The sequence below is a fragment of the Lycium ferocissimum genome, chromosome 1 (assembly GCF_029784015.1).
Source record: "Lycium ferocissimum isolate CSIRO_LF1 chromosome 1, AGI_CSIRO_Lferr_CH_V1, whole genome shotgun sequence".
In the NCBI taxonomy this organism is placed as follows: domain Eukaryota; kingdom Viridiplantae; phylum Streptophyta; class Magnoliopsida; order Solanales; family Solanaceae; genus Lycium; species Lycium ferocissimum.
In genome coordinates, this window is record NC_081342.1 from 10,657,433 (window position 1) to 10,675,971 (window position 18,539).

The following is an 18,539-nucleotide window of genomic DNA, read 5'->3' on the forward strand; positions in this document are numbered from 1 at the left end:
CATTCTGATCGTGATCATCCATAGATAGTCTAGCACTTTTAGTCAGGGTTCCTGATAGTCGCAGCTCTGGGATAGGAAAGTTTCTTCACTTTTGTTACGAAGGGGAGCCTTGGAGCAACTATGACTTCTTGTGTTCTATAGGCCATATATTTGAGTCGTGGAATCATTGATGCTGGCATAAGGGTATGTTCCATGTGACATATAGAATTAGCATTGATGCTTGCACTAGGATAGACTGTCTACATCATATCTCCTTGAGGTGCTAACCTTTTTCAGACCCTGTTTGAGCAGGATAGTTTGTGCAGGTTGCCCTTTTTATGGGCAGACCTTATCAGTTCTATACTTCTTTGGTCTCCATTTCTCAATTTTTTTTTTCAAGCTTTGACAATCAATTTCGTGTTACTTCTCTATTATCTCAACCCTTATTTTATGTTACTCATTTTTAATCATGTAATATTGTTGTACATAACTAACACACGAATATCATCAGAGCACCATCCTATGTACAGCATTCTCTTCTATCTTACTCCTACTTTTGTAATTACAACCCAAACTCATAAAAATTATCTAAATAATGTAATCGCTTTATACATCACTATGGTAAGCTACTCAGTCTATACAATAAGGTTTTCATAAAGGTATCGCAACACTTCTACTACTAAACTCATTGTATGAATTCTCAAGCAAACATATAATGATTCTTCATCCATTTTATTTATTTAATATAGAAATTTTGGACCATTAACATTCAGTTCTTTAGGGTTCTAAAAAAAAAAATCGCAAGGTAGCATTTTTTTTTTCTCTCTCTTTTTGTAGCTACCGAAAATAACCCAAAACCCTTTTTTTTTTTTTTTTTATCGAATTGTGCTCGAATCAAACCTGAAGCGCCAAAATTAAAGAGCACCAATTTTTTAAGAAAATTATATGTTGTAACAGTGGCTTAGGGCATTGGACCATTATCATTCAGTTAGGGTTTTATTTTTTCTCTCTCTTTTTGTATAGTTTTTAACAGGAAATAGAAATGATTCAATCGAGTAATGTGGAAAAAAGAAAAAGAAAAAGAGTAGCAGTGATCAAAAGGAAATTAAATTCGACCTATATAATAATGCCACTGGATTTGTGATTATAGTAGGTGTCATCATCACTTGCGTAATCTTTATATTATACTATTTTTCTATTAATTATTCTATTAATAGTCAGTAATCATAGCTTAAATCACGATAATTGAACCCACAACTATTTACCATTTTATAAGTTCAACCCTTATTAAACTTTACACGTTGGTCTTCGTGTCCACGTGGCATAGATCCTAATCACTATTACTGTCGTTAATTTATTGTCATGATCAATTATATATAATCTCAGTTTCCTCCAGGTCAGATGATTGTCATTAACAAATCAATTTGGATTCCTTCGCTTCAATAAGAATCCAAAGATAATGTGGCGATGTTATCTACTAATTTAATGCATTAGAAGATATCTTCACTTAATAAACCTTTGTCCCATTAGGCCATTACCCCATTCTTTATTCATATAGGACAACTAATGGAATATTAAGTAGTTGGTTTCAACCTAGGGCTTCCTATAATCAAGATGTCTAGTCTAGCTTAAATAATAAAAGTGGATATGTGCATGTATATGTAATTATATACTGCATTATTTATATACTGTATTATTTATATATTAATTAAAAAAAATTAATATAATTTATGGTGAAGTGGTAAGTATTACTTCATTCTTAACTAAAGTCTCGGGTTCGAGCTCGGGTATGAAGTAATCTTTGTTAAGTAGCACTTTATCCCAAATGTGAGACTTCTAAGCCCGAATTCAAATTTAGTCGGATTCCAATACAGTACCGATTACGAAAAATCAATTTTTTTTTTAATCTATACCATCATATCTCATCCCATCTAGGGGGTTGGGGCATGTGGGGGTGGGGGAGACAAGAAAGCAACCACTTTTGACAAATTAAGTAATGATGAAATATATAATGAAGCATGTAGGGTCTAGTAAAATGCATTTAGTTAGAAAGTTGATAATGGGGTCCAATTTGCATAGTGAGTGAAATGTGGGGCTTTATTGCTAGGTGATTTCATTGTCAGGAACCACACTAGGTTTTAATAATATTAGTGGTAGATCCAATGTTTGTTTCCTATGGCTTGAATAGTAAGTAACTCACATCTACTGTACATGGTTTTCTTTTATTTTTCTTTTAAATTCTTATTTAATTTACTTTTGACAAGTTTACCTTTTTGAAGATGTCTTCATTATTTCACTAAATTTTGTCGCATCATAATTTTGGGAGGAAGTGTGATCTCTTACCCTTTTACCATTTGAATAGAAGAAAATATATTTGGCGATCTTTTATGTGTAAAAATTGAAAAAAAAATTTTGTAAAAAAGTCATAAAACTAAACTTACTCAATCAAAGTTAATTAATAGGGAAAAGGGTCAAAAATACCATCTCTTTGGAAAAAGGAAAAAATATCTTCTTATTTTGGGTCAAAAATTCTACCTATTGAATCACCCAAATATACAAATCATTTTTTAAACCCGCAATCATTTAATCACGACCCAACAGAAAATATATTCTCCCAATATCGAAAAAAATTTATTAAAAAATGATTTTTAAAAAATTTCATTATTTTGTGGGAAATTTCCATCAAGACAGTAGTATATTTGAAAACTTTAAGGATGAGAGGTATTTTTGACCCAAAATAAGTTCAATATTTTTAAATTAATTAACATTAATATGTGTCTTCACCTCATAACATTATCTAACTATAATAAGTTGATGTTCTTAGGTGTAAATCCAATGCACATAAGTTTTTATCTTATATCTTCTCGGTACGTGATTCCTCAACTTATTTTATTAGTATTGAGACATAGCTATTATTGTTGAGGTACTTTATTTTCATTTTGTTCGTATATATAATTTATATTTTTGTTTTATAGTCTCATGCAATGTTCATCAGTAATTCAACTTCTTAGTTATACTAAACCTCAAATTTCTTGTTTTAAGAGAAGGTTTAGTATGGATTATAGAATTACGTATTATCTAACTTTTAAACCCAAAATAATAGAAATAATCTTTTTTTTAGTTTAAGAAAATGTTGGCACTATAAGCTGAAATTGAAGGGATGATGTGGCAAATTTTGGTGAAAGTTTGGCATATCTTTTTTTTTTTTTTTTTAACTGATCACCTTATTAGAAAATGACATGGCTTGATTACCTATATTTACATTAAATTGTTTCAAATTAGTTGTGATTTTACAACTAGCTTGATGGAGATCTAAGGTGAGAATTTCTTGGAACTGGTCTAGTTGTCGAATCATTATTGGAATAGCATTCTTGAAAATAAATGTTCAAAACATAATAATGACGACTGAGTGAATTATTGTTATCTGTCTACTTGTGCTTATGTGAGAGATATCATTAGTAGATTATTCAAGGTAAGTGTAAGCGGACTCATTATCATCATTATAAGAAAGAGAGAGATCTAAGATGAGAATTTTGAATTGAATATCTAAATGAACCTTCTAGGTGACCACGTTATACATATATACCATACACATTAATAAATGATGAATCAAATCTGATTTGAACATTGTGTTAATTACAAAAATAAAAGCATATAACAATTTATTTATTACATTATATAAGGAATCTTTGTATAGACTACGAAGCCCCGTACAATAAAAGCCTTGCAAATAAAGAAATGCCTCAATGCATGCGCCATAATTTAAAAACTTACATGATGGGACTAATATTGTAGCTTCGTTAATCTCATCACTGCTTCACGTAATATTAGTTATATAATACATCTTGAATTGATTAAAATATTCCCTAGATTAAGACTTCCCATGTGCATTAGAGTTTGGTTCTACTTCTCCTTAATTGTTAACTACTTTGTTATGTGTTATCAAGTGTTTTTTGATGATCAGATTTTCACTATCTTCATATCTTAAGACTTAGGAAAAACGCTTCATTAAAAGAATAAAATAAGAGAAATATCCGGTATATTGATTTGAATTGTTTTTAAAAAAAAAATGGAGTTGACCCGCGGAAAAAAAGTATTTTGTTTAATTTACTTCAAAATCTTCAAAAATATGCCTTGGTATTAGGGTTGATAGTTGTATTTAAAAATCGGCTTCATTTCATTTTATTTTTCTTTCGCAATCTTTTCTAGCGCCTATCAAATTTAATACTTCTCTCAACCCCCAAAAAATTTTGAGCAAAAATATAAATGAAAAGAAAAATAAGAATGAAATTCTATTACTTATCTCAAAAGGGTGTATGCTATAAAAATTATAAGTTATTTGGGGACATTGATGGTTACGAAGAATAATATAATGTATAAATTGTTGATATAACAATTATTATGTTTCAATCCCAAGTAAATTGGGATTACCTATATAAATCTTTGTTTCATATTCTCTATTTAAATTCATTAGTCCGAAATATTATAAAAAATAAATGAAAATGAAAAATACTAAAAGTTCTTTATATATTCTACTGATGTAAGAGTCTCAACACAACACCTAAAGTAAACATACTAACATTACTAAATTATATTCCTAACTTATTGGAATTGCCTATATAGATCTTTTTCTTTCATTACGTCATATTTTTTCGTTAAGTTTGAATTGATATCAAGAGCTTGTAGATCTTTCGAAACAATTACGCACTATGTGATTTTAAGTTTACCTTAACATTTGACTCATCATCGTTTCACTCCTACAGATCAATGCATGTGAACCTAGTTGACGGGATATGACCAAACATCTTAAGGGATCTTCTCTCATTTAATCCTCAATGTGGCTACTTGCATCTTTTGGTGTGTGTGGTCATTTTTAATCTTGTGATAAGTTGTACTATTTCGTGTTTTGATGATTTGCCAAACATACTCGAGGAACCAGACAGGAACCATACGTGATTAGTTCCCCTAGCCGTCGTACAATCAACTCTACAACAGAAATTAAAAATTTTTACCTGTACTCGACTGGTAGCAAGCGCTTAAAGAACTTGTTGTAGCCTTCTTTGGAGGCCAAAGCAAACAATGAAATGTCCCTCTCACATCTCACATGCTCTCTCATATATAAACAACATGTTACAAGGTTTAACCTAACATTTGCAAATCTGAAATTATAATTTCTCTCAAGTGCTAGCCACCATTGGTCTCAAGATTCTCTCAAGAACAAAGCTGCTACAAACTCAAGAACCAGATCCCAATACTGAAGATGTCTTAAGCCCTTTGGTTTGTTGAGTCTTTGTCTTTTGTTCTTTACTTGTAATCCTACACTACTTTCAAGAAGTGTCATAGTAGGACAGATCTCAGCCTTTGTTATTTGGTTTTCTTGGCTAGAGTTGGTCAGAGTTTGTTCTTGCAATAGAATTATTATAAAGGTATTACAATAGAGTTATTATAAGCGGTGAGGGATTAAGAGTTTAATTCCTAGATTGCAATAGACTGTAATATGAAGTTGCTCAGTTCTAGTGAAGTTGGGAAATCCTACTTCGGTAGTTAGTGGTTTTTAATCCCTTGAGCTAGGAGTTTTTCACGAAAATATCTTGTGTTATTTACTTTCTGTCTTTACTCAAGGGAACAGATAGAGAACTACACTGTTTGGTGGATTCTTAGTTTCTATCAATTGGTATTAGAGCAGGTTCTTTCTGAAAGGTTAACACCTAGAAATGATCTATATAATGGCTCTTCCACCAAACCTAGAGGAAGGACAATCTAGCACAAGATCACCATGATTCAATGCAAAATATTATGGGTGGTGGAAGACAAGGATGCATGACTACCTCATGGCTGAGGACTCTGAGTTGTAGGACATTATCTGTGATGGTCCTTTTGTTCCTCTGAAGAAAGATGAGGCTGGAGCTGCAACAATTCCAAGACAAGGAAGGAGTATAATGAGACTAACCGGAAGGCTGTTGAAATGAACTACAAAGCCAAGAAAATCCTTGTGTGCGGTATTGGAGCTGATGAGTACAATCGCATCTCGTTATGCTAATCTGCAAAGGAGATCTATGCTCTTCAAACTGCTCATGAGGGAATAAGTCAGGTAAAGCAATCCAAAATAGACATGCTTACCACTGAGTGCGAACTCTTTAAGATGAAGGATGGTGAATCCATTCATGAAATGCATACCAGGTTCACCTCCATAATTAATGAACTCCATTCTCTTGGTGAAATCATTCCTACCAACAAATTGGTTCGTAAGTTGCTTAGTGTTTTGCCTAGTTCATGGGAAAGAAATGTCAATGCCATCACTGAAGTCAAGGACTTGCAAACACTGACCATTGATGAGCGCATATGAAATCTAAAAGCTTATGAGCTGAAAAAATAACAAGATCAAGAAAGAAGGGAGCTAAGGAGAGAGAGGAACCCGGTCCTCAAGGTTGCCGCCAAAAGTGACTCCAGTGACGATGAGTCAGACATGGCTTATCTTACTCGAAGGTTTCAAGAGATGATTCATACAATAGTGGTTTCCAAAGAAAGGGAAACACAAGCAAAAATCCTAGAGGAAATGACTGTTGTCACAAGTGTGAAAAATCTGGACACTTCATCAGAGAATGTCCTCTTCACAAACAGGACTGCTATAAAAACAAAATTGAAAAGACAAAGAAAGAGGAACCAGGTCCCCGATACTAAATTCAAAAGGAGAGAAGCTGCTGACAACTTGGTGAAATAGGCGTTAGCTGCATGGGGAGATTCATCACGTGAATCTAAAGATGAAGATGATCAAGGAGATGCTTCCTTGACGGCTATCGATAATGGACCCTCGAGATATGAATCGATCTTTACACTCATGGCTAAATCTGATGTTGATGATGACAATGAGGTAAATTTGCTAGATGTTGAAAAAAACTTGAAAAATTACTCTCAGAAAAAATTGATGTCATTAGCAAATGTATTGATTGATTCATATCATAGTCTCATTGAAGAAAAGAGTGCTCTGACTGAAGAAGTTTGTGAATTAGAATAAGAGAGGGATGAGATGGTAGTGTCCATTGTAGATTTGAGGGAACAGGTTGATGAAGTAACTAGAATAACTCTTTGTTAAAAAATCAAACGAGAAAATGGATGGACACACCTTCAAAAGGAAAAGGAGAGGCGAGTAAGATTCAACTTGAGCTCAAAAGTAAGCTTAAGAGAACCAGATTGAGTCTCACCTCTGAGTTAGAGAAGAATAAGCAGCTTCAAGAAAATTTGAAAATGGTAAAAATTAAGCTTGATAAGTCACTTCAGTGGACTTGAACCTCTGACAAATTTACTTCTATGTACAAAAGTGATTGGGGTAGGCAGGCAAGGCATTGGGTTTCAAAAGGCTAAAACCCCTATAATCCCTACAGCAAGTATGTCACTACTATTGAAAATTGGTGGTGCACTTATTGCGGACAGACTGGCCATTATAAAGAAACATGTAAAGCCAATTTCCAGTCTCTGCAGAAAAATAAGAATTTCATTGAAAAGAAATCCAAAGCTGAGGTACCTGGTCCTCGAAAGAAGATAATTGTTTTTCCTGCATATACTAAAAGAAGCTTAATTCACCCGTTCTATAATTACAAGTTTGGGTTCCTAACTCTAATCAGTGAATCTATTTGCAAGCTGAAGTGAGAAGAGACAGTAAAAAATAGTGCATGGATAGTGGCTGTTCGAAACATATAAGTGGAAGAATAGATGGTTTCCTCTCACTTAAAGCCTTCTAAGGAGGGAGTGTGTCTTTTAGAAATAGCAAAAAAGGATATATTCTTGGTGTTGGTAAAATTGGCAAGACACTCTCCCATGCAATTGAAAATTTGTATTATGTAAATGGATTAAAGTATAGCTTGTTAAGTGTGTCTCAAATCTGTGATAAGGGGAATGAAGTAAAGTTCTTGTCCTGCTCCTGCACTGTCGCCAATATCAAATATGGTGAAGTAGTGCTTATAGCAAAAAGGTTCAAGAATATCTATGTGGAAGATTATGACTCATTAAATGGTGGGGATTTAACATGTCTCAGTGCCATGGATGATGATGCTGAACTATGGCACAGGCGACTGGGACATGCAAGCTTCTCTCTACTGAACAAGCTTGTTACAAAGGACCTAGTTCGTGGGCTGCCAAAGACCAAGTTCAAGGACCACGAGTCGTGTGATGCTTGCATAAGAGAGAAGCAGGTTAGATCCTCCTTCAAACCAAAGAAAGAAGTGAGTACCTCAAGGCCACTTGATCTTCTTCATATGGATCTTTGTGGGACAATGAGAATTCCAAGCAGAGGAGGAAAGAAGTATATTTTTGTAATTGTCGATGACTACTCAAGATTCACTTGGACATTGTTTTTAAGAACCAAGGATAAAACAGTCCCCGTGTTCGTTGTTTTTGTGAAACTAAGAAATCACATTGTGAGTATCAGATCTGATCATGGTACTGAGATTGAAAATGCCAAGTTTGATGAATTCTGTGCTGAAAATAGTATAAGTTACAACTTCTCTGCTCCAAGAACACCACAACAAAATGGTGTTGTGAAAAGGAAAAATAGAACACTTGAAGATATGGCCAGAACAATGTTGATAGCTAGTGGTGTGCCTAAGAGCTTTTGGGCTGAAGCTGTCAAAGACGCCTATCACTTAATTAACAGGAAGATTAGGTCTCTGCTCGAGAAGACAACTTATGAACTATTCAACGGGAGAAAACCCAAGCTGACTTACCTGAGAGCTTTTGGATGCAAATGCTTTGTTCTCAACAATGGTAAGGAGACCTTGGGAAAATTTGATCCAAAAGTGATGAAGACATATTTCTTGGTTACCCTTCTCACAAAGAAGGCATACAAGGTCTACAATAAAAGAACTCTGTGTATAGAAGAAAGAGTGCATGTAATCTAAGATGAATCAAATGAATTGAGTGATAAAGAGACACAGAATGATGAAGCTGAAGATGAAGAATTTACAAAAGTTCCTAATGAAGCAATAGAAATTTCAAATGGAAAGACTTAATTAATGAGTCAAGTAAAGCAGAGTAATGAAGAGGATGCAGCAGAATCTCCAGAAGACACAGATGAACCTAGTCCCTCCATTACCCCACTAGAAGCTGAACATCAGGTAGTTGATGTTGTATCAGGTAGTCCTCAGGTTGGACAAAGAAGTAGAAGTCATGTCTCTGATGATGTTAATGACGGATCGAACATGGAGGAACCTGGTCCCTCGAATTTTGATGTACAAGTATCCAACTGGAAGCACAAGTGATCTCATCCACTTCAAAATGTGATTACTCCCTTAGATTCTGGTATTCAAACCAAATCTTGGGCAAGATATATGTTTGTCTTCTCTGCCTTCTTGTCTCAAATTGAACCCAAGAATATCAAAGAAGCATTGAAAGATGTTAACTGGATAACTACTATGCAAGAAGAGCTTCATCAATTTGAGAGAAACAAAGTGTGGCACCTGGTCCCTAGACCTTCAGACAGAATAGTGATTGGAACAAGGTGGGTGTTTCGCAATTAGCATGGTGAATTTGGAAACATAACAAGTAATAAGGCAAGGCTAGTGGTTCAAGGATACAATCAAGAAGAAGGGATAGACTATAATGAGACCTTTTCCCCTGTTGCAAGAATGGAAATAATCAGAAATCTTTGATTTTGCATCTCATATGGAATTCAAATTGTTCCAAATGGATGTTAAAAGTGAATTTGTAAATGGATATCTGAAAGAGGAAGTCTTTGTCAAGCAACCTCCTGGTTTTGAAAGTCATGAGCATCTTGAGCATGTTTACAAGCTTGACAAGGCTCTATATGGTTTAAAGCAAGCTCCTCGGGCATGGTATGAGAAATTCTCAAAATTCCTTTTTGAAAATGGCTTTACAAGAGGGAAAATTGACAACACCTTGTTTCTGATGAAAAAGGGAAGAAATTTGTTGATTGTGCAAGTCTATGTTTATGATATCATTTTTTGTCCTACAAATAACTCCTTGTGTTATGTATTTGCAAACCTCATGGGCTGTGAATTTGAGATGAGCATGATGGGTGAGTTAAATTTTTTCCTTGGGCTACAAGTTAAGAAAACCACAAGAGGCACCATGATCAGTCAAAAGAATTACATCAAGGAGCTACTGAAAAGATTTAAAATGAAAAATGCTAAGCCCATTGATATACCTACAACTATTGCTACTAAGCTATACATGCATGAACCTGGTTCTCCTGTCAATGAAACTATGTATAGGGGTATCATTGGGTCCCTACTGTACCTGAATACTAGCAGACTTGACATTTTTTTTCGTGTTAGCTTGTATGCGAGATTTCAATCAAGTCTAAAAGAATCACATTTGAAAGCTGCAAAAAGAATTTTGAAGTATCTTAAAGGGACTCCAGACATGGTCTTTTTCTACCCTTCAGGAGATACTTTTGACTTGGTTGGATATGTTGATGCTGATTATGCTGGATACTTGGTGGATAGAAAGAGCACATATAAAATGGCACACTTTTTGGTGTCATGCTTGATCTCATCCAGTACAAAGAAATAAAATTATGTGGCTCTTTCTACTGCAGAAGCTGAATATGTAGTTGTTGCCTCTTGTTGTGCTCAGTTGTTATGGATCAAACAATAGCTTGAGGGTTTTGGTGTGCTTACTGATTGTGTACCCTTGTTGTGTGATAATACAAATGCACTCAACATGGCAAAAAATCCAGCACAATATAAAAAGACCCTGCACATTGATGTTAGGCACCATTTTCTAAGGGATAATATTGAAAAAGGGTTGATTCGTATGAACTTCTGCAAGACAGAGGACCAAGTAGCAGACATCTTCACAAAGGCATTAAGCAGGGAGCACTTTGAAAGAAATCGCTTGGAGTTGGGGTTGATCAAGCTCAACTAATTGCCTCTCAACAAGTTCCCTCAATGATTGACTATAATAGAAGGAAAGGTACAATGCTAAAAAGTGTTTTTTGGTGGAATCTAACTCATTTCTATACTGTTACAGGTATACACGCATGACGTTTTTAGGACAACACAAGTATAGATGATGTTGCACTTCTCAGAGTTTTTGCCTTTTTTTTTTCTTTTTCAAAAATTGTTAAGGAACTTGATTCCCCTGACTCAGGTTAGTGGTCTATTCACTACTTATGTGTGTTTTGAATTTCTTAGAGTGCCATGTCATTAAATTCTTCCCGCCTCCAATTCCCAAATTAAGCCTAAATCGGTTTGCCCTTTGTGAACCGGGCCGATGAACAAGACACCTTTTCTTCACACCCAGTCAAAACCGATTCCTTGCTTACTTATTGAACCCAAAATAATTCATCCAAATTCTCACTTAAACTTACAAAGCACACAACTCTATAGTTTCTTTCTCTAAACTCAAAAAAAAAAAAAAAGTTTCACTCTCAACTTTTCATACCCTCTTCACTTTGTGTCTTGTCGGACCAAATCAACCATATATCAACCAGAATCTACCACTTTTACCATGCCAGAAACAAACCGCACCATGTCAATTTCCAAATCCCCAACCCCGTTTGAACCAAAATCTCAGAGTTCACCCCTAAAATTCCTGATTTGTCTTGACCAAAACCCCTCAGTCTCACCCTTAAGACCAATGATTTCTGGTCCCCCAAGAACTCGTAAGAGTCAAACTCCCAAGAAATTCATGTCTACATCCTCTATCTCTATTCCTGAAGAAAACCCATACTCGATTGGAAGTGGTAAGACAGTCTCTATGTCAAAAATTTTGAAAAATATCGAGGAAGTCGAAGAAAAAGGCGGAGATGTCGAGGTTACCAGTCAAACACATGTGATAGAAGTCGTTGGTACAGAGGAATAGGAATGTGTTATTGAAAAAGTAATTTCTGAGGAAACATCTAGAAACCCAAGTAAACCCCCTCTCTCTGATAGTACAAAAGCTGCTGACTCCTCTATAGATCATCTTTTTATGAGACTCTTAATGAGAGGGAAAGGGGTAGATCTAACATTTTGGAAAGTGAAGCAGAGATTGTTGCAGGGTTTGTCGAAATCTTGAATGCAAGAGAAACTGAGAAAGGAACGGGTCCCCTCACTCAGGGGGAATCTGTGACTGAACATGAAAAAGGGGAATTAGATGAGGGAACTGGTCCCTCAACCCAAGGGTAGTCTGAGTCTCCTGTGATTAAGACGGCACCTACTTGGGATAAGACACTAGGTTCCTCCAGGGCTAACCTAGATTGTAGCACCCCCTTTTTGGGAGGATGCCACTTACGAATCAAAAGCAAATTTCATACCTCAACGTTTAAAATAAATTTACTTAATAAGACATTCACAATAATTTAGTAGCGAAAATAGGCCCATGCGAACAAGTTTCAAAAGTGCATACCTAAGTGTATCACATGGATCATGTACAAGTCCCCAAACATGTGCAAAATGGACATGCTCATGCAAATGTGATCTTCTTCTAAGCTTCCAAATAGTCTACCTCAATTGGCCATCCTTAAATCTCCCTCAGAGCATCACCTACGATAGTAACAAACTATCGCTAAGCATAAAGCTTAGTGGTACATAAACTTAACTAACATTTCGTATAAAAAGAGAAGCAGGCTATGTAAGGAGAACACAATAAATTCTAGGAATAAGCTTGTCAAAATCATCATAAAGTACATAACGAAAGTACAATGGTTTCAAGGTAATGAAATATCAAACAAGTGCTAAATGCAGGTACAATTCTTTCGAGAAGGTAAATATGATATATTAAAATAGTTCAAGATATCAATATTCAAAATCTCACGTATCAAGGAGCTTTCCAAAGCAATTCCAAGAATTTCCACCATTTGGTTAATTTAATAGTGAGCTATGAATCAAATATATAAGTGCAAAGAATAAGTTCAAGACATAAGCTCATCCGAGTTATGGCCAAGTACTTAATCAGTGTACGACACCTTAAGAGAATCACCAAACCATAAGATAGTTCAAGATACTAATATTTCAAATACCAAGTGTCCAAAGCTTCTAAGTTTCAAATACCAAGTGTCAGAATGCTTTCGAAGCTAATTCACGAACGTCATTCAATTAGTTAATTTCGCCCAACACATACTTCATGCCATCACATCAAGCACTATCAAATATCAAGAAGAATGAAGTCCCATCGAAGGGACCAGAAGCCACATCAAGAAGGATCGTAGCCCATATCAAGAAGGACCGAAGCCCCTATCAAGAAGGACCGAAGCCCATATCAAGAAGGATCGTCATCCAATAATCAAGAGAATCATGAGCCATGTTGAAAGTGGCTTTCCACTCATACTCGAGAATGGACAAAAGTCCATCATCAAGACGAAATGCAAATCCAAAGTCAAGATGGGCAAGATCCGAAATCAGATGGTCGTCACCCCATAATCAAGAGTGCAATAGCGCTCGAGTAATCCGTATATGTGGGCGAATTAAGTCGTCTTACAAAAATGCTTCATATAACACCAATGTGATTTTAGCATACTCATAACTCAATTTACAAAATCATACTCTCAATGATCATGTTATCATATTGATGTGTCTCGAGATATTCTTCACCGCCCACAAAGCAAGTAAACTATCCAAGTAGCAACAAAACCAATATGCCAACAATTTAAAGTAGATATTATTTCACCAAGATTCAAGCTTCTCACAATATCTCAAACCAAATTAATTGAGAGCGGAGTTCAAGTTTAGGTGCAAACCTTGAGCTTTAGAGCTTAAAGCTCAAACAAACATCGAAAGTTATAAATCCCAAAGCGGCGATCAAGTAGATACGTCGACTTCCTTAGCCAATTTCCTTAGCTTGTACAAGAGTATATATATGCCTTAACACACAATCAAATGTCTAATTAAGTTCAATAGTTTGAAGACATCAAAACTAACCATGATATCGGTGAAAATCACGCTAAACTAGCAAAACAAAATTCAGACGATACCGTCTTCTTGTATTGTGACTCGCCAAAAGGGTAAACGGAAAAATAGACTTTGTGGCCTTAATGAAAGTTGTAGATATATGTCTTAGGGTCTCAAAGAAATTCGAATCAACCCCTATAGAGTTTTGTACAAAAAGATATGCTCAAAATACTAACGAGCGGTACATGTAGGGTTTGCAAACAGAACTGGCAACGCATACGCATCGTACTTCATCACCCCTTTTCGAGTAAATACAAGCAAAACTGGGTTTTGGAGCCTGAACGAAAGTTGTAGGGCTATGAAATATCTTTCTATAACATCTTAAATCACTTAAAACGGAGCTTTATACAAGGAGTTATGATAAAAACGATGTACGATCCGAAATAAAACGGGTTTTTGAACTTACCTCAATCGTGTGGAGTTGTTTGGGGCTCAACCAAGGCAAGTCTTGATGATTGATTTAGTAGATGAATATTATGAGAGAAAAGAGGTTTTGGTGTCTTGCTTCCTTGTAGAAAACGAAATTTATGGAGGTAGAGAGGATAAGAGACAAAAGGGTATGTAGCTTACTTCATAAGATTGAAAGAAAATAATAAAATAAAAAGGGTATGTATCTTACTTGATAAGATTAAAAGAAAATAATAAAATAAAATAAAAAGGCTTCCCACTTTTATAAATATCTATCTAATCCATCAAATAAATTACTAAGATAATAATAGGAGTATCTTACATACTACACCATAACACTTCAAACAAGTTTCACATGTCGTCAAGTTCACATTCAGGAAGTGCGAAGTAAAATATACCCTTACTATCAAGATGTGGTCAATCAAAAATTCAAGTGTTAGTTTAAAAATTTCGGGGTGTTACATAGATATCAACCTCAACCCCCAATCCGTGTTCACTATTAATGTACCCTTGGTAGATCTCCCATCTGGGAAAAAACCTGGCCCTACTAATCCTTTTCAGCAAGTTGATGAGGCTGATGATAAGGTTTTGAATGTTGTGTTCAAACGAACCTCTAAGGCAGAGAAAACGGTTCGCTCAAAGGAAATAAAGCATATTGCCCACAAGGCACCCAACACTAAACAAAAGAAAAAGCTTAATAGAGTTTGCGTTGAAAGCAAATAAGGAGAAAAACTCCTTGAAGAAAAAGAGAAAGTTGGTTGATGAGGTGGAAGAGTCACCTGCAGATGTGGTGACTATAGATGATGAAGTGGAGGAGTCCTCACTTTTTAGAAAAAATTCCAAGAAGGGAAAAATGGAGAAAGGAAAATCTGTTGCGAAAGTTGATACAGATGATAAGGTTGAAACGACTGAGAAGAAGAAGAGTGAGTCTCGCTCACTCCAAAAGCGAAAGAGTAGTTTGGATGGGGAACTAGGTTCTTCATCAAAGAAACAAAAGATGGAACTGTCTGAGTGAGAGAGGAATGAGATTCTGAAATCTCAAAAGGTACTGCTGGGAAGAGTCTTTGATCCTGACATTACAGAGAAAGATAAGATAAAGGAACTTCTTGACATAGTTGAATTCCAGTAATGGAATCATCTATTTGTTCTTCAGGTCCCAAAGTCTTTGAAGCAGAAGTTTTCAATTTCTATGCTAACTTATCTGTTACTGATGATGATACTCTGATGTTGTATGTGAATGGGACTAAATTAGTTCTGGATGAGGAGGGACTGCTTCGCCCGATTTCATGAATCTTATTATTAAGAGAGAAGGGACTGTATCTGGGACAAGGCTGTTTAAGAAACAGTTCCAGCCTAAATACCAGCTCTTGTTTGATTTGTTCAACAAAGTGCTACTTTTCAGGTCTGAGAGAAGGTCAATTGCATCCATCTGCGTCTGGTTCTCATTGAAGGATTAGGAACATTCACCTCCATTAGCCTGCCAAGTCTTATGATAGAGCACATTATGAAAGTTACTCATACGAAGGACGTCAAGGATGGTCTTCCCTACGGGTTCTTTCTCACCAAGGTCTTTGAGTATTTTGAAGTTAAAATGAGAAAGGCAACCATAGGGACCAGGAAACAACTGTTCACTTTAGGTACCTTGAAGGAGTGCGAGTGTGTGCCGAAAAAGAAAGGGTTGGAAGCAATTCCACCATTTCAAGCTTGATTGAGGCTCAAGAACATGCAACCGCTGAGATCCATAAGTTACAAGCTGAAAATGCTATCTTAAAATCTCAGCTTGCTGAAAAAGGCAGAGAACCAAGTCCCAATGGTCCCTTGGTAGAAGAAAATGCTCAGATGAAGGCTGACAATAAAAAGCTGAGGAAACAAATAGAGGACCTGAAAAAATAACTGATCCTTGATCAGAGGACTGCCATTGAGCGGGTGGACAAGCTCCTCAAAACTTTAGCTCCTAAGTTTTTCCCTACCTATACTTTCCTCTCCTTAGCCCCCCTGACCTTAAGCCCTTATGAATCCTTTTGATCCTTGTTTAATAATGATGTTGGTACTCTTGGCAGTTTGACTATCACATTTTGTAGTGTTGAAACTGCTCTATTTTTCTTATGTTTGATTATCAAATTTGGGAAATTACTCTGTTTTTGTGCAATGCAATTACCTTTTTTGTTCCTGCTATTGCTTATGTTCTGTTTCCCAAGTGGCCATGAGTTAATGCTGCTGAATTTCTTTTTGCTTGTGCCGCTTTCTTTACTATTTTCAATTATGCCAAAAGGGGGAAGTAATTCAAGGGGGTCGGGTTAATTTATATATGCTATTGATGTTGTTACTATTAACATGTTTTTATGATTGGAAGGATAAGTATGATTCGCAGGGGGAACAAGTGGGAGTTTGTTTCTTAGGGGGGATATCAATTATGGGTTTGTCATCATCAAAAAAGGAAAAATTGATAAGTTATGCTATTTCGTGTTTTGATGGTTTGCCAAACATACTTGAGGAACCAGACAGCAACTAGATATGATCAGTTCCCAGCCTCGTGCGATCAACTCTCTACGGTCGCAAAATTTCTTTACTGCTTATCCGCTTTGCAGAAGAAGATGCGGCACGATTGTGCTTGCTAGGCCAAAGCAAACAATGAAATGTCCCTCTCACATCTCACATGCTCTCTCATATATAAACGACATATTATAAGGTTTAACCTAACACTTGCAAATCTGAAATTATAATTTCTCTCAAGTGTCAGCCGCCGCTGCTCTAGAGATTCTCTCAAGAACAAAGCTGCTACAAACTCAAGGACCAAATCCCGATACTGAAGATGTCTTAAGTCCTTATGTTTGTTGAGTCTTCGTCTTTTGTTCTTTACTTGTAATCCTACACTACTTTCAAGAAGTGTCATAATAGGACAGATCTCAACCTTTATCATTTGGTTTTGTTGGCTAGAGTTAGTCAATGTTTGTTCATTGCAATAGATTTATTATAAGGGGTGAGGGATTAAGAGTTTAATTCCTAGGTTGTAATCTGAAGTTGCTGAGTTACAGTGAAGTTGGGAAATCCTACTCCGGTAGGTCGTGGTTTTTAATCGCTTAAGTAAGGAGTTTTCAACGTAAATATCTTGTGTTATTTAATTTTTGTCTTTACTTTAAGGAATAGATAGAGAACCTCTACACTATTTGGTGGACTCTTAGTTTCTATCATCTTGTCTAATCTTGTGTAGTCGCACGTCCATCTTAGCATCTGCATCTCTACTACACTCGTTTTATGAAAGTTTGGAAAGAAGAAATTTGAAAAAGGACATGAAAACATCATTAAAGACCTTTGGGGCTTGTTTTGAATTTTTCTGTCTGCATATTTGTTATTTGTTTCGATAGGGTAATATTGAATTTTCTTAGAAATATTTTAAGAAGCTTGAATATCAATTTTGGAGGTGTTTGTAGATGATTTGAGACGGATTTTCATAACGTAAAATGAAGGTAGATGAAGACTCCATTCGTGTATCCGTTGTGTGTGTGTGTGTGTATGTTTATCTCCTGTATATAAACTATGTATATCCATGAAAATCTATGTAATATATACAAGGCCAAACCCATCGACGAACACCTGTGGTCGTCCACTTCTTTCACTTGAGCACCTAAAGTGGCCTTTGTTCCATTTAGACAACCGGATGGGTCATTCCTATTCTGACTTAGACACTTTTTTGCGCGATTATCGAGCAAAAACCAACACCGATGCGTCTCCTACGTGGATTAAGTGGCCAATTAAATTATGCATTCATTTAAATTGTGCGAACTCAATTAAATTGTGCCAACTCATTTTAATTGTAAATTTACTAATTTGTAAATTCGTGGAGTTTTGGCCATTAAAAATTGGGGCTTTTGGGTGGGATTGGATGTGTGAATGAGGTGGCGCCCCTTTGGTGTTGGTTTTTTCGATAACGGTGCAAAAAGTGTCTAAGTGGAATAGAATAACCCAAAGTATCTAAATGGAACAAGTCGGCTTTAGGTCTTCCAGTGAAAGAAGTGGACGACCACAGGTGTCTGTCGATGGGTTTGGCCTATATACAAATATACAAAATGTATAATATGATAAACGCATGTTGCGGTGGCGGATCCAGGCCTGAGTTTTGACTCAGATTCAGTTCAAATCACATCCAATCATTCTCAAATTTTGTATCTAGCTTCGTTCGTATGTTTCCAACGAATCCCAACCATTCAACTAAGAAAAACTATTAAAGTTTCATATACAAATTTAGTTGTGACTTTAAGAATGAGA